This window comes from Ambystoma mexicanum, chromosome 5p (genome assembly GCF_040938575.1).
Source record: "Ambystoma mexicanum isolate Mex_15411 chromosome 5p, UKY_AmexF1_1, whole genome shotgun sequence".
Lineage (NCBI taxonomy): Eukaryota > Metazoa > Chordata > Amphibia > Caudata > Ambystomatidae > Ambystoma > Ambystoma mexicanum.
The window spans coordinates 451,307,611-451,328,527 of NC_090930.1; positions in this window are offsets into that span (position 1 = coordinate 451,307,611).

The window sequence follows — 20,917 nt, forward strand, 5'->3', positions numbered from 1 at the left end:
AGCCCACATGACTTATGTTGGCAAGCATTGTTTGACTGACACATAGGCTAATAAACTTGTGTGAGCTCCTGCTGGATCTCGTTATAAATCCTTTATCGCCTGCCAAAAAGCAGCCTCATATCTGACCGCAGAGACCTGCCAGGCTACACTGTGAAAAATGTGAAAATGTGTGTATATTGCAAAACAGCGCAGTGGACTCCTGGGTTAAGAGCTCTACAATGGAAAATCAACAGAATTCCCGAATCCATAAAAAGTCCAATGTCCTTCCAAACAATTAAATAGTGTTCTAATAGCTGTTACCAGCCAACACGTGTTTCGACCAATCGGTCATCCTCAAGGCTGTAGCAAACATCCAGAATTACATTAAGTGAAAAAATATAAGTACAAAATCCATATATTGATTCATATATGTTATGTCAAAGACGATATCCAGACGATAGATAGTTCATGAAAAGGCAAAAAGGATATACACAATGTGAACCAAAGAAAAGAGTGTAGAAGCCAGAAGTTTACATACGATGATGAAAGTCAGTAGCAGGCCGGTTGGACAGAAGCAGAGGCATAGCATAACATAATTATTTAGGGTCAATTCATTCACAAAATTAATGTTCTTAACATCATGCTGATAAAGTGGTTGTTGATTATGGATAACGTAATTAATTATCAAATGTAATTGCATGCTGATTGCCCAGTACAAGAGGCCCACTCATTCCATAATTGTGTGCCCAAACGTACTTCAAAAAAGGATTGTGAATTCAATGAAGGAAGTGCCAGTAAGAGTCCCAGGGGATCTAGTAGGTCTCTGTTAGTGATCTAACCACGTGAGGAAAGTTAGAAAGGGAGAATTCCCAAAATATCCAATAATAGTCTGTGTGGCCTCTAACCCAGTGTAAATAGAAACCAACATGTAGTTGTGAACTCGCCATGTTGGTCAGAGAAACGCTCTAATTAGGTTCAATAGGATGATAAAAAGACAAAAGAAGAAAAGAAAAGCAGGGAAGCCATCCAGTTAATGACAGAAAGCAGCATAAAAGATGGAAGCTTGACATTTAATAATCTTAGAGACTCATGAAAAGGGCCCTCCTTACCCTGAAATTGCTAATAGTCCACTCCTGTAAGGTAGAAGCTATGAGGAGACCTCTTTGGATGAGGTTCCATCCTCACGAGGGTTTTAAATACCAAAAGCTGCAATGGGGTCCTAAAGGGTAAAATATTAAAGTACTGTATTAGTTAATGCTGGTGGAGCCTATGTAGAGTTTACAAGATTGACAAATGTATCAATTGTTTCATAACTTGGGTCTTATAGGTAGTCTTACCTTAATGGGCATTAAATGTAAACATTTGTGAAATGAGCAGCGATTGTCTGTGGTTTGCTCGATTTCTAAAGTGGCAGGTCCAAATACCTAGAAATGAAGTGAATAAGCATGTCAACCTACAAGAACCCTGTTCTGCTTATAGCTGCAGTTAAAAATCCATGGTGCGCATATGCGCTGCTTACCCATGAGCAAAACTTAGAAGGGCTTGATCCTGTGCTTCCTGCTCGTATCGTGGTGTCCGCCATTATGGAAGCTTAATAACGATGTAAACAAGACGTGCGACATCATACGTAACATATGATGTCACACCTATACGCAGATGATGTCAGGAAGGGATCGGAGCTTGATCCCTTGGTGCGTGTGATGTGGTGGCACCCGCCCAATGTCATACGCATATCATATATGTCCGAAAGCAAGTAAACAGTATAGAATCCTCATGGTGTCCCAAAAATTAAAGATAAGCAAAGTTACCTCTGAGTGCCTGTTACTTGTAGCGTAGGCAAGCCATGTTGGTTCCAGTGGAAGGTGGTGGGGCATCCTGTTAGTTAACATAAAAATGAAGATATATTACCCCCCAGCAATTGAGAATGAAAAAAAGAAACAATTCTGTGTGCCATCTGTTAGATTGCGAAAAATATCTTTGAATAAAGAAACAGAGGCTTCCCTTATTGCTTGCCATCGTGGAGTTGGCCATGGAAATTAGCAGGAAACGGTCTGGAAAACAATCCTATAAAGAAGATAGATTCTTCAAATGGAGGTGAATAGAGAAATTGCCATAGGGCTGATGCAGTGTTCACCAGGACTGTTATCAGTCCAATGACTCTCAGTTTGTGTGCATGTCAAGCATCAGTGATTCTAAATATTTTTAAAAGTAATTTAGTGGCAGAGGCTTCTCAAGTAACCAGCCAAGTGGATGTGGCAGAGAGAAATGAAAGAACTCGGATCCGACCATATAAGGATGGTGGGTTCTTCAATAATAGAAAGTACAGACATTGCCAGGATAGTAATGTATAGTAAGCCCAGAGTGGGACAGTCCAGAGACATTCAGTATATGCACACTATGTCAAATGACAGATGTCAAATGACCTTGGTAGTGGGATAATGGGGTGATCCCCATGTGTGATAATATGGCGGAATCTGGCAGAAATCCTGGATGAATGAAATAATTCAAATCCAGGATGTTAATCAACATTATAATTGGGAATATGTTTGCAAATTGTTGCAGAATTCGTAATATATGGGCCTTAATGGTTTCGGTGAAAAAGCTGGCATTTACTTCATGAATCACATCAGAGACATTTTAAACATTTTGCAAGAACACAGAAAAATCCAAGGATGATGTCACATGTTTTATATAAAAACATTCATCTCATGTTCAGACCCTTTTCGACACACCAAAATTTACATTTATACTTAGCCTCCATTTGCCTGAGTTTGAGCTGTAAATCACCCCCTATCTTGCTCAGTTGTGCCTTTTTCAGGCCTATCAACCTGATATGGTCAACATCTTCCATCTGATGGCATTCTTGCCAATAGAGATCCAATGGCAACCTATGGTCCTGTTTCTTGAGTCTTGAAATGTGCTCCCTGATCCTAATGCTTAACTCCCTGATGGTGCTTCCTACATACAGACTCAGGCAGACACACACGATCGCATAACCCACAAATTTGGTCATGAATCTCAGTTCTGATGCCCAATTAGTTAGTGAATTCTTAACAGTCCGAGTGCGTGAACCTACACATCGTGCAGGTTCCGCATTTGAAGAATCCCTTGCCTGATTGCAGCCAATCTGTGCCTTTGGATTTGGATCCAGTTATAAACGAGGGACAAAGTTTGTTTTTAAGAGTCAGTGCTCTAGTAAACACAAATTATGGTTTCTCATTGAGAAATGGTAAGATGTCCTTATCCAGTTGTAAAATTTCCCAATGTTTATGTACAATTTTGTATAGCAACTGTGCACCAGATGAATATTATGTAATGATGTCCCCATTCTTTCTTGCAGGTTTTGCTGATGCATCTGTGTCTTTTGGTCTAAGCATATCTGCTCTTGATTTCTTGTCAATTTTAGTGCAGGCCCTAGAAATGGTATTATCTTGATAGCCCCTTTCTTTGAATCTCTTAGCTAAGAGTTTGCTTTCTTGGAGGTATGTCAGGTTGTCACTGCAGTTACGGCATGCATGAAAGTACTCGCTAGCTGGAATATTCAAAATAGTCAATTTGCGATGACAACTGCCCGCATGGAGCGTGCTGAGGGTTTGCGAAATGTTTGGGTTTCAATTGGGCCCTGTGTGATATAAATTGTTAGGTCAAGAAAATTGATGTAGGATCTACTACATTCTCCTGTGAGTTTGATGCCGTGGGCCTCATTACATGGAAGGCGGTAAGGGTTAACCGTCACCGGTAATGGTACCGGTGACCAATAACCCTTACCGCCTTACTACGAGGTCCCTTTGTGGGTTGGTACTTTAACGCCTGCTTTTTAGCAGGCGTTAAAAACCAACCCGCAAAGGGACCAGGGTGCTAATTACGGCACCGCAATTTGCAGTACCGTAATTAGCACCTTCCCCATTCCCATTATGCCCTATGGGGCAAAAATGGGAATGAGGAAGGGCAATGGGGGAAGGGGGAATTACCGCCCCGCCAACCTTGGAATAGGGCGGTAATTCCCCTTTCCTCCAAGGTGGTGCCAGTATTTTACCGGCATGGACCAAGGTGCTAACAGCACCTTGGTCCACCGCCTACCGTGTAATGAGGCCCCAAGTGTATTATTATTGAGCAGTTCCTCAAATAACTGAAAATCATCAGCGCTACCATTCCATATAAGCAACACATGGTCTATGTATTGCTTCCATAGAACCACATTACCCTTATATTCATTGTTGTTAAATACATGTTTTTCTTCAAAAATGGACATACAGAGTTTACCAATTTAGGTGCGTACTTTGCCCCCATTGACACCCCTCTTGTCTGAGTATAGTATTTTTCATCAAAAAGAAACACATTATTATCAAGAGTGAATCTCAGAAATTCCTTCAGCATTTCAAAATTAACAAGATAAGAGGCAGAATGATTTCTGAAAACATAGTCAATGGTATGGATGGCCAGATCATGGCTAATGGACGTGTATAAGGCAGTCTAAAGTAGCCAAAAAGTGTTCCTCTTTCCAATCAATAGTAAGTAAGGTCTGAAGAACATGAGTGCTATCCAGGGATAGGTGGGCATAGGTAAAACATGTTCTTTAAGTAAGTTTTCAATGTACTTGGATAAGCCTTCCGTTACCCACCCTCTCCCACTCATTATGTGCCTAACCTTTGGCAGAGTATCAACATTTGTGTGTATCTTTGGAAAACAATACATCGCTGGCATCACAGGTGTTTGATTAGCAAGAAGGCTTTTTCATCATCAGTTACAATCCCCTTCCTTATACTGTGAAAAACCGTCATGAGCTCAGCTTATTTGTTGCTAGTTAAGCAGCTGCTTGCTCTAATTGATAGTCTTCCCAGGACTTTAGCTGGAGCTATGAACCATCACTGTCAGTTTTGCCTGCCAAGAAATTCTAAATATACAATTCCGAGCCATCTGCCAAATAATATTCAACATCAGAATGATTCAGCTATTATAACATCTGCTTGCAGACCACCATTTTATATTTGGCATCCATTTTAAGATTCATCTGAACTTGCGTAGCCTAAAGATTCAGCTACACTCCTGAATGGCAAACCAATCTACTTTTGTACATAACTTATTTTCTATTCAGTTTACAGATCCCATTTTCGATATTCATGTTGATCGTGTAATACCTGAGACACCCTCCATCTCCTGAGTCATTCTGACCCCAAAAATATATTTGCCCTATAAGTATTTTTGTCTACAAAAAGCTCTATAATTCAGATGTTTTTAATACTGAAACCATTCATCAGCCCGGCATGTTACTTGCATTCAGTTTGAGGGAAGGAGGGGTCTAGCACCTTGTCTACAAAGATATTAAGGGAGAAGCAGGTAGTGAGGAAACAACTGATTTGCAAAGAGGGCAACTGATGAAGCAAAGAGGTGACTTGGGTGAGACAGAAGAAAGAAGAAAGAGCATATAAGCCAAGAGCAGAAGGAAGATTAAAGGGTCAATTGAAGGGTCAGGAAGCACAAATGTGCTCATAATGTGGGCCAGGGTCTCCAGTTGGAACATGGATGGCGGAAAGCCCAGAAGTAACAAAGAAACCACATAGAAGGTAGATGAGGGGGAGTCAGGCATGGTCTTAAGGAGGGCCAAGAATGGTGTGAAAGAGATCACATAGGCTTCAGAGGCGGAAGGCAAAAGCAGACAGAGTGGAACAAGAGAGAAAGGAAGTAGAACATAGAGTGGCACCTGTGGTAAAATGACAGAAACAAGCAGCACCTTGAAGATCGTGAAAAAGAGAGGGCAGTTCAGAGGAGAACAAGAGGGCCAAGGATGGTACAATGAGTATGATAGTGTCGTGCAGGGGTATGTCATGAGGGGGCAGCAGGAAGAGGCTACGAGTAGCACAAGCAGTAGCCAGGAGAGACACAGTATTTGAGGACAGGTAGGTAAGGTGGGGGAGTGTTTGGCACGGCCAGCATGCTTCAATCAGTACAGTGAGAGCAGGTCAGTCCTACTGAACAGCAGGCACTAATAGTGGTTTGCTGACATTTTGGATATGAAAGGGCAGAGAGGTGGGTAGGCAAGCTCTGCACAGAGGCAAAGAGGATTTTTATACAGCAGATATTTGTTTAACAGTGTATAGTGCTCTTAAGTTAAGTCAATATTTTGAACCTTACTAAGTGTTGAGGAATTCACCCTTAAAGTTTCAGAGCACCCCCTCAGAATTCCAGTGAAAAATAAACCCTGCAAGTTGCTTATTGCTGTATATCTTAGATGCTATTCCTGCTATAGGCATGTATTAATTTATCAGCACTATAGATTTACAAATGTAATTTTCATGTTGTCGTATGGGACTAATAGCCTCCTGTCATTCCTGGAGATTTAAAGAGACTGATTAACAGAATAGCCTCCTGTCATTCCTGGAGATTTAAAGAGACTGATTAACAGAGCATTTTCCAATGGGATTGTACCATTATAAATCACTTCTGTGAATCAGGAACATATTCTTCAAGTGATATTGCTGTTTCCTCTTTCAGGAAATAGATTTTATTCTGCTGGAGATTCTCCCCCTTCAAATGATAGAGTTTCTTCTAATATTGTGTCGAGGGTAAGAATTTATTCTGATACAATGTCTTCACATTCTACACAGAGATCTGTTTCAGATACAGAACGTTCCCCTTTTTGGGGGAGAGTGTATTTGGATAGAGAGTCTGCTACAACAAGGTCAAAGTACCTCAACTCAATGTGCATTTTATTCTGATACTGTGTCTTTCTCTTCACGGAAAGGAGACTATTTTGATACTGAGTATCTACAAGAAAGGAGAGAGTTCTGCTTTATGGTCTGCCTCTTCAAGAAGAAGGGTTCGCTCTGATGCGAGTCTCTCCTTTTAAGGTAGGAGTTATTTTGATAGGATGTCTTCCCTTTCAAGGAGGAGGTTTTATTCTGATTCAGAGCCTCTCACTTCAAAGGGGAGAGTTCATTCTTCCTTTTTCGAGGGAGAGAGTTGTTTCGTATACAGAGGAAGAAGGGGATTATGATACAGACCTTTCATTTAAAAGAAGAGCATGTATTATAATACAGAGCACCCCCTAAGTGTATTCTGATAAAGTGTCTCCCTCTTTAAGGGGCATTCTGATAGAGAGTACCCCCTAAGGAGGAGAATATATTCTGACATAGTGTGTCCACTTTGAAGGGGGAGAGATTATTCTGATAATGAGCCTCTGCCCTAAAAGAGGAGAGTTTACTGTGATACATTGGGGGCTATGTCAATGGGAGGAAGTTATTATAACACTGTCCATACCCCCTACATTGAGGGGGAAAATGCATTCTAAAGCAGAGTTCCCCCTGCAAAGGGAATTGTTTGTACGGATAGAGAGCCTCTCTTTAAAGTTTGATAGCTGTGCCTGATACTGAGCCTCCCACTCCAATGGGAAATGTTGATTCTGACACAGAGGGCCTTCCTACAAGGGGAGAGCTTATTTAGATACAGCGTCTCACCCTTCAATGGGGAAAGTTTGTTCAGATGCAGAGTATCCTGCTTCAATAGGGAATGTTCATTCAGGTACAATGGTTCACCCTGCAAACAGGAAATGTTATTCTGACACAGAGTCTTACACTTGAACAAGGAGAGTTAATTATGATACACGGCAGCCCCTTTCAATGGTAGGAGGTTTTTGTGATACCTAGGGCCAAGTTATGAGTTTGGTGGCAAATCTGCTGAATTTCTAATTTGATTACCATTAACGCCACTTAGTCCTGTGGGTTTTATAACATGATAACGAATGGTGGTAATTCCCCATTGTTGGAGTCAATAGGAGCCTACGGGGATTTTTGGCAGATTTCCTGTTGGTGCAATTACAGCATGGTAAATCCATCAATTTTTGGAGGTGAAGTGGAGGATTTACCTTGCCACCTCCAAATTTATATTCAGTGGTGCAGAAAAACAGCGGTAATTCTGTTACTACCAAAAGAATTGATGGTAACAAAGTTACCTGCACCACCAAACTTATGATGAGGCCCAAAGACATTGAGACCATAGAAAGACAACGATCTGAACAAAATAATTAATTCCTAAAACACCAAAAACTACTTCCGAGACCATTGCCATGCAAATGTTAGTTATGATTTCAAGTCATGCAGTTACAAAATCGTACAATATGTTCAATTCCCACATTACTAAATGTATGGTGCATGGAATTAGCATTCTATATGGTGTTCTTAGGACACTTTAATTGGTATGAGCTTGCCTTTCCAGAAAATTGATACAACGTTCTCTACAAATGAATTCTAACATAGTGGGCAACCATCTCTGCAACTTTACATTTGTTAGCTTACAATACAAGAGAAACGTGGATTTGCAAAGGAAGTGTAATATGAACATGTTTCTGTGTCACCAGGTTTTATCATTAGATTCCAGACATTGGACCACATTCTAAGTTTGCCAGTCTGGAAACAAGGGTTCCGTTATGCTCACCAGCACCCTTGTTTCCTGACCGGCAAACTATGGGCCTCATTACACGGATGGCGGTGGACCACCTTGGTCCATGCCAGTAAAATACTGGCACCGCCTTGGTGGAAAGGGGAATTACCGCCCTATTCCAAGGTTGGTGGGGCGGTAATTCCCCCTTCCCCCATTGCCCTTCCCCATTCCCATTTTTGCACCATAGGGCTCTATGGGAATGAGGAAGGTGCTAATTACGGTACCGCAAATTGTGGTACAGTAATTAGCTCCCTGGTCCCTTTGCGGGTTGGTTTTTAACGCCTGCAAAAAGCAGGCGTTAAATTCCCCAACCCGCAAAGGGACCTCGTAGTAAGGCGGTAAGGGTTTACCGTTACCGGTAAAATACCAGTACCGGTAAACCCTTACCGCCATCCGTGTAATGAGGCCCTATGTGTTTGCCTGCCGTGGCTGCTGTGCCCTACAAGTCTGAACCTGCCGGGTCCAGCGGTCACGGTAGGCAAACGCTTCACGGAAGCACTGGCACCGTTAGCAATGTTGCCGGTGCTTCCATGTTCCCACTCCCATATAGGCATGGGGATTAACAAATATACCAGCGCCTGACTTCCCGGCCACCGGACTCATAATGAGCCGGTGGCACCGAGAGGTGAGGCGGCAGTAAATTATTACGGGTCTGGTGGCAACCTGCCAGTAGCACGGGCAGGGTTTCAGCCAGACCCATAATGAGGCACATTGTCCTCATTTGGCAGTTATTGCCATCATGCCAAGGTACTATCTTAAATTTCCAAAATATACCAGATATTGCAAACGTATGCCCATAAGCTCAAATCATCACCAGATAATGACAGCATATCAATTTATAACAACATTTGCCAGGTGCTAAGAGCAAATGCCAGTTATTGTCCATTATATGCCCATCTACTTACATCATCTTTCAGATTTTGCTATATGATACACAATATAAGGAACCCCATGCCTTGCCATGCATTACAATCTTATCCCAGGTATTGTGATCATATGTCAGGGTATTCCTATTGTTTTCAAGGTCATGGTAGGATATGCCCATGCACTCACATGTTGTGCCATGTATTACTAGCACATATCAGCTCCAGGCATCATATTCAAATGTAATTTCATTTCATGCTATGCATTGCCACAAAATATAATTTAGTAGCATCACATGCTTGGCACTGCCACATTGTTGCAGTTTTTTTTAATATATAAACAGTTTCACAAGACATGTTTATTGCAATCATATGCCACGTTACTCACATAATTTGGCAGGTTTTGCCATCACATGCCCATGTGCTCTACCATTTGAGAGGTAATGGCATCATGTGCATAGGATCCCACACCGTTTATCGTCTATTCTCAGCATATGAAAACACAGCTCCAGGACTATGTGGAAAACAAGAAGATCCTTCACCCGAGACAGTCAGGCTTTAGGCCTTCACATGGCACAGAAAGTGCACCCGTGCACCTAGAAGCAGAAATGCTTAACATCTTGGATAGGAGCAAGGCGGTGCTGCTGACATTATTGGATCTTTCCGCAGCCTTCGACCTTATAGACCACGAGAAACTACTTAGTAGGCTTGCGGATCATGGGGGTTGCTCCACTGGAGCAATAGATTGGTTCAGATCTTTCCTTCATGACAGGAAATCTAGAATAGTTTGGGGCAATGCATGCTCCAAGCCTGAGCTAATAAACTGTGGTGTCCCGCAGGGTGCTTGTCTCTCCCAGGTTTTGTTTAACATCTTTTGTCGCACCCTATGTGATCATTTGGAATCATTGGATGTGCTGTTCCCGAATTACGCAGACGACACACAGCTCTTCATGGAGCTGTCTGGGGATTATGACAAGGACTTGGAATGTATCGAACAGATCTACAAGTCCATCCAAATGTGGATGACAACAAACGGTCTGTGCCTTAACACAGCTAAAACCGAGTTTCTTGTCTTTGGTTCCCTACAGTCACGTACCAAATTACCAACCCAGTATGAAGGCTTAACTATCGAGGGGCATAATATTAAAACAGCTGCTAAGGTGAAAACCCTGGGGGTTACCCTTGAACCTTCCCTTGGTGCTGAAGCCCATGTTAACAATGTAGTTAGTAAAGCTTAATATCATTTAAGATTATTCAGATTAGTAAAGCCATATGTTTCCCTGACAAATAGTGCAACTTTAGCATGAGCAGTTATAATGTCTAGGCTCGACTATTGCAGTGCGTTACTGGCTGGAGCAGCAAAGGGCTGCATTAAAAAACTCCAGTCACTTTATCATGATGCAGTCCGGATTATTAAAGGTACCACAAGATGGGATCTGGTGTCTGTATACAGAATGGACCTGCACTGGCTTCCAGTTGAACCCAGAATATGCTTCAAGACCAGTACTATGGTGACAGATGCCTATATAGACAAGTCCCCGAATATTTGAAAAAATGTCTGGTATTGGAAAATCATGTCAGACTAAGGACTAAGGATTCTATGCATCTGTCAAACCCAGATATAAACGTGTGATAGGCAACGGACGTTCATTTAAGGCACAGGCAGAATATGTCTGGAAGAAACTTCCAGTTGAGATGCGCATGGAAGAAAATAGTACCATCTTTAGGAAACATCTCAAGACACTACTGTTCGTTTAAACTACCAGCTGTTCGTATTGTCTGTTGTTTATGTTGCGCCCTGATGCCTGCGGGCTCCGGCTCATTATAAACTAATAAACATAAACATAAACATATGGACAAGTACTCACATTGTTTGTCATCATCTATGGCCAGCTAAATGCACAATTTTTCTGATATTTGACATCATGTGGTAAAGCCTGCATGCTATTTGCCAACAACTGCAATCATATACCAGAATCCACAACCTGTAAGGTCACTGCCATCAAATGCTTCGATTCCCCTGCCATATGCCAGCTTCTGGTATCATTGCCCCAGTATAAATTGCCATTGTGTGACATCATATTGTGTGGTAAACATATTACAACCGGGTTTGAACATCATATCATTGAAACACTTGTGTATAGGCGCGTTACAAATGCCATATCATATCATATCATATAGCCGGATGCCCCCCTCAATTGATGTGCTCTGAGATAGTCAACTATAGTATTGCTTTAAGCGTCACATGCTCAAGTAATTGCAAGTGCACTGCTTTCCTGCATGCTCTTTGTCAATATGGCATTTTTTCTGAGTGTCAAGTGTATATTACTTGGTGAATGCAATGTTTAGAGCTGCAGGGCAGGAGTGGGCATGCAGAATTACACGTGGTGGCATCAGTGTAGAGGCATGGGGGAAAGGAACATAGCACCCAGGGACTAGTAACTAGAAAGGGGACTAGGCAAATTACGGAAGGGTGGGTGAGGCAGAGGTGGCAAGGAAAGTCCTACATCTCTGCTTGCAAGGGGAAATGCATTGGGTGGGTCTCGCTGCACATATGATGTACGAAAGAGAGGGCAAAGGGTCGGGTGTGGTGAGGAAAGGCTCCTGTGGGTCTCCCCTGCCTGCATGACATCGGAAGGAGGAGTGCCAGTGGAGGGGGAACCAGAGCAGGCGGTGTTGTGGGAAATGGGCCTCATAAAAGGGGAGAATGGGAACAGTGGCATGCAGGAAATTTATCTTCAACCAGGATATTATTAAAGCATAACTGTATTATGCCAGGTAATGTAATCATATGCCTGGAGGTCCCAAAGTCTTGCCAGTTAATGGCATGGTGTGTCATTACTCTCATATATTTTGCCCAGAAAGTACATATCAGGTAGTTGTGAGGGGTCAGAAATGTAAGGCAGACAACCTTGTGAAGGTTTCTCAACAAATTACATTTTATTAAATTAGAAGGTTGGATAAACGACTCACTATACATACCCACACAAAGATTTATGTGCCTAAAATAAACTAAAGGAAACACTCCAACAAAGGATATCAGTCCCTCACACTTATAAATACAATACATAAATAAGTATATGCATGGCAGTTCAAAAAAATAATAATTTAATTTGTAATGTAACCACAGTCTCTCCTTATAACCTAGGAAAATTCCCTGTCCCCATATTTAAGTTGAATTCTGTTTCAAAGTTCAAGAAAATAAAATAAGGAAATCCTGGTTTGCAACAAAGTTCCAACACAGTTCTTTGCAACTTCAACTTGTCAATAGAAAGTTCCAACACAGCGGTGATTCACAAAGAACATAGGCTCCTCCTCTTCCTTGAAAAACTATACATTTTATCCTCATTAGATAAAGGATTGTTTCTCGGTTCATCAATAGCAACAATAATTGTCTCGGTCAGGATGATTTACCACAACTGATAACTTCTAAAGAAATACAACTTATTTGTAAGAGCGTTATACAGTTCTTCTTTAAACACCACCAACAGCATACACTGTCTATAGTCAGGCCCACTTTGTAGCACTTCTTCAACTTCCACCTAGTTTACTCCAATGCTAGGTCTACTCCTCCAACGACTTGCCATCTGGGTATACTCCCCTGCCTGAACAGTGTTTCACAACAAGAAGTGCTTTTGTGGTCAAGATCAACTGACAAAAGGTTCACAACAGATTCACAGTATTCAACAATGTGCAGCTTCAAAACATTTAACAACTGTTCAGGGGAAACAAGATCACAATGGTGGTCTTTAATACTCTCCTGTAAATAATGCTCCTCTCCCTCTGAATGGGCCTCATTACAACTCAGGCGTTAAGGTTTAACGCCGTCGTTAACCATTAACGCCTGATTCCAATTTTAACAGCTGCTTTTAGCAGGCGTTAATATCCATGGCGCTAAACCGCCTTGGTGCTAATTACAGCACTGTAATTTACGGTGCCGTAATTAGCGACTTCCCCACTCCCATTATGCCCTATGGGGCAAAAATGGGAATGGGGAAGGGTAAATGGGAAATGGGGATTTACCGCCCCACTCACCTTGGAATGGGGCGGTAAATCCACCATCCACCATGTTGTAAAACATAGTTTACACCATGGTGGTAAAGTTGGTGTACTTACCACCTGGGTCGTAATGACCCCAAATATCTTTTTCCAGAAGGGCAGCCTTTTTTACACTCTTGTTTCCCCACTACACAAAAAACCAAATACTGAAAAGTATAGCGTCTTATTCTGCTTCTCCCTTGACAATGTGAGATTATACCAGTTTTTATCACATGTTGGACAACAGGTTTCAGAATGTATGGGCCTCTCATTAGCCCCCTTCTGCAGTTGGCAATATCTGTTGGATTGTATTTGCCTTGATCTTAGCTTGTAGGTCTTAATTCATAACAATATTGTCCCATCTGGTTGCTCGGCTTTCCACAGGCTCACATGTTTAAATTTCCAGTCATTTGGTTTTTTTACATAAAGCTTTTGCTGCTTTTCACCATTTCAGTATTCAAAATTACTTTTAGAACCACTTTCACTGATACACGAGAAACACCTATGCTGATTTTTAATAGTTCAGTATTCAAAAGTACTTTCAAAACTACTTTTATTCATACTGCTTCTTTTAGTCCGACCTTCGCCCTCGCCACCTGCAACACAAGCTCCCTTTGCTCCTGAGGCCTTCTAGGGCAGTCCAGCCACCGGAGACAGCCTTGAGTCCCTCAGGTGCAGGTCAGCCACTGGAGAAAGCCTCCTGTAAAAGAAAGCTTCCCTCACTTTTGCTTCCTGCTGCAAAGCTTCTGCAGAACAGGTTTCCAGATGGCAAGCTTCCCTCTTGTATGCTTCCCGCTATGAGATTTATGCACTTCAGGTTTTGGGAAGCACAGACCCTCTGATATCTGCCAAAATGTGCACCCGGCTGCTTCTCTCTACTCCAGTTTCTGCCTTTCAGTGTGCCTTTGGGTGTTAGGGAGGTCTTTAGCTTTACAAGTCTCTAGGATTTTGAAAAGAATTTTATTTCTCCCAGGGCCCAGGAGTTTGTGATTGTTTTCACCCCTATTTATATACGTATCTTGCGGAACAAGAACATAGTTATTACAACAAGTCATTACATACTTTGGCATTGAGGAGACATCCTCCCTAAAGGAAGAAAAATACTGCGTCTAATCCAAGAGATCTCTCCCATTCCCCTTGACCTTTTCTCCACCCAGGTGATCCTCCCACAGACCACCACCCCCAAGGTCAGGATCAGAAAGTGTCTGCCTTTCCCAGGCCACCTGGGAGGATACTTATTAGGCAGGGATTAATGAGGAGTCCATAGGATTCATCACATAGTGTATCATCTTCACAAGGGTTCTATGTGATGTTAGAAAAATGTTAAGGGAACTTTTTCAATGATATCACTATAATGACCTCCGCGACCCCTTTGTTGCAAATTTGCGCTGTCGCATTGGTGTGTCAAAGAGAATTGAGACTTTGAGTTCCCCTACTCCGTTTGTCAAACGTAGAAAGGAAGTGCTTTGATCACACCTTATTACTGCGCGAAAATGAATTTGATGCTGATTCCAAAAGTACTTAGTGGTTAGGTAATTGGTAAGTTTTATTGGTGGCCCTTTGTGATAACACGTGTTTCGGCAAGGTGCCTTTCTCAAATCAGAGCAAATCCCAACTGCAATGATTTGTCTTCTCACACCAACGCAGGAATATCCAACAATTTAAAACTACCCTAACGCTTAAGAGTGACTCCACAGGATATGCCCTGATTTGAGAAAGGCACCTTGCCGAAACAAGTGTTATCACAAAGGGTCACCAATAAAACTTACCAATTACCTAACCACTAAGTACTTTTGGAATCAGCATCAAATTCATTTTGGCGTGGTAATAAGGTGCGATCAAAGCACTTTCTTTCTACTTCTATGTGATGTTAACAAACCAAAAATAAAGAATTACATCTTAATGAACCCAAAATAACGCAAGAAATGCTGATTTTTTTTTGTGGTGGGGAGATCTCCCCCATCTCCCTGTTTCACCATGTTTAAAACCACATCCCAAACCCCACAGCACCAGATTTAACCCCTTTCCCCAACCACAGATATATATGTTTTTTAATTTGGTATTTATTTGTGTTTTTTATTTGTTATACATTCATTCTTTATTTTTCATTAGGTATAATCACTGAATACCATTCACAAGTACTTTTGTTTCATTCCATGCATTGCCACCAACCATCATGTATTTAACTTACATACATTGTGCATACTCTGATTTCCAGGTTTTACTAATATATAATTTCTAGATTTTCCATCAAATTCCCAGGTACGTACATGATGTACCAGGCATTGCTATCCTTTGCCAATTTACTCACACAATTTGACTGATTTGGCCATGCATTGCCCCTGTGCTCTCACTCTTTGAATGGTGTTGGTATCATGTGTAAAATCTTACACCATTTTCGATCTTTTTGCATCCTATTCTCTAGTACCGACACTGTTGGTAAGCTATCATCTTCATATACCCAGTTAATCACACCATTTTGCTGATATTGACATAGTTAGGCAAGGCTCTAATGCTATTTTCCAGGAATTGCTATCATGTACCCAAGTCCTACTACTGCCTCCAAGGTCAATGGCATCATCTGCATAGGCTCTCCTTTGATATGCCAGTTAGTGTTATTGTTTGCCATCATATTGTCAGGTACTCATATTATATGGTTGGTTTGATCATCACATGCCAGGATGCTCCCTTCATTTGATGGCTACTGTAATCATGTATCCCAGTATTCACATGATTGCCCAGGTTTTTGCAGAATTTCTCCAGGTACTCATAATATACTCCCTCTTTAGGCATAATAAGCTCTACTAATTGGAAGGGCCCTGCTTTCCTGCATTGGGAAGTGTACACCTTTGGAGCATGTCAGGTATAGCATAGTAGGAGTGCGGATGGTGTCCATGGCCAAAGCAGTGATGTGCAGACAAGGAGCCTGGTTGCCACTGTCTGGTATAGAGGAAGGGGTCTGGTAAATTTCATAAGGAAGGGCAAGGTGGAGTGGTAGTCATCTCCGGTGATGCGGACATGCAAAGTGGATGCACATAAGATGTGGAAAGAGAGGGAGGAGTGGGCTAGTGGTGGTGGTGGAGGTATGTGGGCAGGAACGTGGTATCCGTGGTCCAGTGAGGAGGAAGGGGTTGGGAACATTGTGGAAGGCAGGGTGAGGTGGAGGGGGTAAGGAAGTCGATACATCTTCACCGTCCAGGGTCGAAATATATTGGGTGTGTTTTTCCCTGCCCTTAGGATTCAAGAAAGAGAGGGCAAAGGACCGGTTGGTGTGGGGAAAGCATCCCATGGGTCTCCCCAGCTTGCATGACTGTGCAACAGGGAGTAGTGGTTTACGGAGCACCAGGGTAGGGGGCTGCAGGGAAAAGACCTCGAGCCACGTAGTCAAATCAATACTGTATTATAGTTTGTATTGTCATGTGTCCGGAGACCACAAGACGGTGTATTGAGTGGGAGCAGTGCAGGAAGAACCGGGACATTGAGCTACACAGCAAATGGGCAGCAGGAAAAGGAGTGCAGGAAATGTGGTATGCAGGAAAAGGACAATCAACCAAGTAATCAAAGCATTACCACACGCTGCTAGTGTTGTCATCATATATCCAAGGACTTCATGCTTTGCCAGCTAGTACCATGATGACATGTCCATGTACTTACTTTATGTGCCAGGGACTACAAGCACATATCAGGTACTGCTTTAGATTTACAGGTACTTCCATTATATGATATGTTGCCATCAAATGTGCACTAGTGGCACTGTATTCCGGGTTTTGTCATTATACGACCAGCTAATTATGAGTCATTCTATGTTTTGATATACATTGCCCAGTTGCTTGCATGATTTGTCAAGTTTAACCATCCTTTGTTACGTTACTCACTTAAAATAGCCAGTGCCAACACCAAATGCTCAGGTACTCTCACCATTGAGATGTATTGGGATCATGTGTGTACGATCTCCACCCGTTTGATGTGTGTTCACATCATATTCCATAGTACTCAAACTATGTGTTAGTCATCATGGCTATATGGCCAATCAAACAAACGTTTTGCCAGATATATTCTGAATTTGAGAAGCTTCTCCTGCCATTTTCTAGAAATGGCACTAGTGAGCCCTCCCACTATGTTCACGATATTGCCATCATATCCCTAGATGCCTCATTGCCCATTCACTTGCATAATAATTCCATTGTTTGCCATTATCTCATCAAGTACTCAGGCCATTCGTAAGGGTTTGGCACCATATGCCATGGTACTTCCTTCCTTTGTCAGCTGCTGACATTATTCCGCCAGCTAGGCATACCACTTGCCAAAATGTAGTCATGCAATAGTCATTGTTTAAAGTAGGCATTACATAGTCAGATAATCAAGACATAGGCCCTCATTACGAGTCCGGTGGTAGCAGTGCCGGTAAAACCGGCAGGCTGCCGCCGGAACCATAGTGAATTACCGGCGCCGGACTTACAACCCTGGTGGTCTGGTAAATCCGCCGCCAGCTATTCTGTTAATCCCCATTCCCGTGGCGTCCCATAGGACTCCATAGTAATGGTGACTGCGGAAACACTGGCACCATGTGGTAATGATGCCAGTGTTTCCGTGCATCTCTGCGGTACGGCACCCACCCACAGAACTCGTAGTTTGCCGGTCCGGAAAACGGTGCAGATATGGTTTTCCCAGCACCGTTATTTCCGGACCGGCAAACATGTAATGAGGGCCATTGTCATGCTATGTCATTGGACTCCTATTGTTTGGCAGATTTTGGCATGATATGCGAATGCACTCACATTGTGTGTCATGTTTTACTAGCAAATATCAGGAAGTACCGCCATTATCACATAATCTTGTATATTATGCCATGCATTGAAATTGGCATCCCGTGCATGGCACAGACACAGTATTTCAGGTTTAGCCATTATATGCCCAGCTACTCAGGATATGTTACAGATGTTGCAATCAAATGCACATATGGGCACACAGCCTGCAAGTAGTGCAAACCTTTACCAAGCTGCTCACATAATGTGGCTGTTGTTGCCATCAAATGCCCAGGTATTTCCACATTTTGAGCACTATTGGCATCAGGTAGTTAATAGCTCAAGACATTTGGCAAATTCGCACACCATGTGTTTTCATGTATTTTTAAATTTTTATTTTATTGTTTAAAGTGAAGACCTAGCCCGAGAGTAGCGGAGCGCTGTACAGAGACTGTGGGTAGCCAGCATTTGGTCTGGCATCTTTTAACAGTAACACATAATGTGAGTTGGGGTCTGTGCGTCGGTATGTGTGTCCATTGGAGCTAGTTGTTGTTTTTCAATGACAGCTGACCTTGAAAAACAACACCTGACCAAGGACCAACTCCCTAGCTAAACAGAGTGTTCCCAGTTATTTACATGATTTGCCAATGTTATCATAACATTTTAGATAAATTGCCATCACATAACTGATTAATATTCATCCCACAAGGTATTGTCATTGGACTCATGCCATATGTAAGTTACTGGTAACATTTCCTAAGCACGCCCATAATTTGCCATTGTCTGCCATCATAGCATAAAGTACTAACACCAAATGACAGGTTTAGTGATTGTATGCCCAGATACTCATTTCATTTGACAGCTGCTAACATCATATGGCCAGTTAGCCCTACCACGTGCCATTTCTTTCCAGCACACCATTCACACCACGAGCTGTATGGCTAAAACGTTGTGTCAGTTCTTACACAGGAGCTGCCTTTGGGTTTTTGGTTGCACCCATATCACTGTTATATATGTGGTGAATACGTGCATAATTATGTTTTGTACAGTCCAAAAAAGACATTTTAAATACAAAGGCTTTATGTCCTTTAAAATTGTGTATATGTAGAAAACTGTGTAAAGCGTCTTGTGTTATGTTTTTCCAAATGCCAATATGACTCTTAAGAGGTATCCAATTACAAACAGCTGTCAATTAGCAGCTCTAGCCCTATCACTACTAAAGGATAGCATGGAGTAAAATATGTTATTAAGAACATCTTCTTAGGCACAGATTTTCCTGGCAGCAATGGTGTTTAATTGCAACTCGTGAAATCCCATGTAAAACTCATTATCATTTACCATGCCCTCTAACACTTGTGGTATTGTCATTGCACCCTACAAATTGAATTCCAAATTAAGAACAACGCAGCATTCTGCCAAATAGGGACTACTGTGATGTGAAGAGAAATAAAGTTTTGGCCAATTCTGATTTGAATGATTTTTAGCCTCATCAGGAGGTTGGCAGTATCCCGGCGGTAATAGTGTCAGGATACCACCAATGCAAATACTGTTACTGCTACTCACTCTGGCGCTATTAGCACTGGATCACGAGTAGTGGTAAGGCGGTTAAGTCCCACTACCCATTGGGACTATGCCCTATCCGCCGGTGCATACACCTCCAGCTCAGAGCTTTAGGTGAATGCGTCCTGGCAGGGCCCAACTCATGACTGGGCCAGCCCTTAAATGCAGCACAAATAGCACTACCGCTGCACTTAAGGGCTACCGCCCAACTCCTGATGAGGCCCTTTATGTTAACACATTTGTCTCACTTATAGCTTTCCTTTTTTTAACTAAGTCCACACGGTTTCAGTCTCAACCAAGGCACCCTTTGTCATGCCGCATGTGAGGCTATCAGAGCCCAAAAGCTGTGGGGCGGGAGCTATTCAAAAAGTTTGTGTTGAAATCATAACATCTCAGAGGAACATATTCTTCAGGGGGTGATTTGGGGAAGGAAGGTTATTTTACACAGAGGCCCATTATTCCACAGGAGACAGACAATGGTTGTTGCAAAGGAAGCAATAGGTAGCAATATGACACTGGGCCTCATTACGAGTATGGAGGTAGCCATGCCGCTTTTAGCGGCATGGCTACCCCCATACCGGGTACCGGGTCCGGGTTCCTGGAATGGGTAATTACTGGGCCATTCTGACCTTGGAGGGCCCGGTAATTCCCTTTCCTGGGACCCGGACCCGGTACATCCCCATTCCCATTTGTGCCCCTATAGGGCTCAATGGGAATGAGGAGGATGCTAACAACGGGCCCAATTAAGACAGCCCCATTGTTAGCATCCTGGTCTGCTAGGGGGCCCTCTAAGGATGCCTGGTTTTACCAGATGTCCTTAGCGGGACCCACGAGCAGACCTCATAATGAGGGTCAACGGGGCCAGCAGCTCTACCGGCGCTGTTAACCCTCTACCTCCTGGGTCGTATTGAGGCCCACTGTCTTAGGCACAAGGAAGATCCTTTCAACCATTTTGAATTCTCCTTGCCTGCTTTGGTCTACACTGCAGTTACTCCTCAGGGATCTAATATCTTTCTCTCGGAATGGCTGCAAATCAGGGTGTGCACTTCTTTCGTACATGGCCACTAATGGAACCCTCTTATGGCTTACTGTTAGAGCTGTTGAGAACTTAAAGTACCTTCTATAGGTGTTAAGACAGCTGATCCAAGTAGGTGGAGGGAACCTTTTCTCAGTGTCCCTGAGGCAGAAAAGGAACACTGCTGTAAGGTTAAGGAGTACTGAGATCAGTTTTAATGAGATTGCTCAGCAACAAATAGAACACAGGAAGTATCATCAAGTTCAGGATGGACATATACT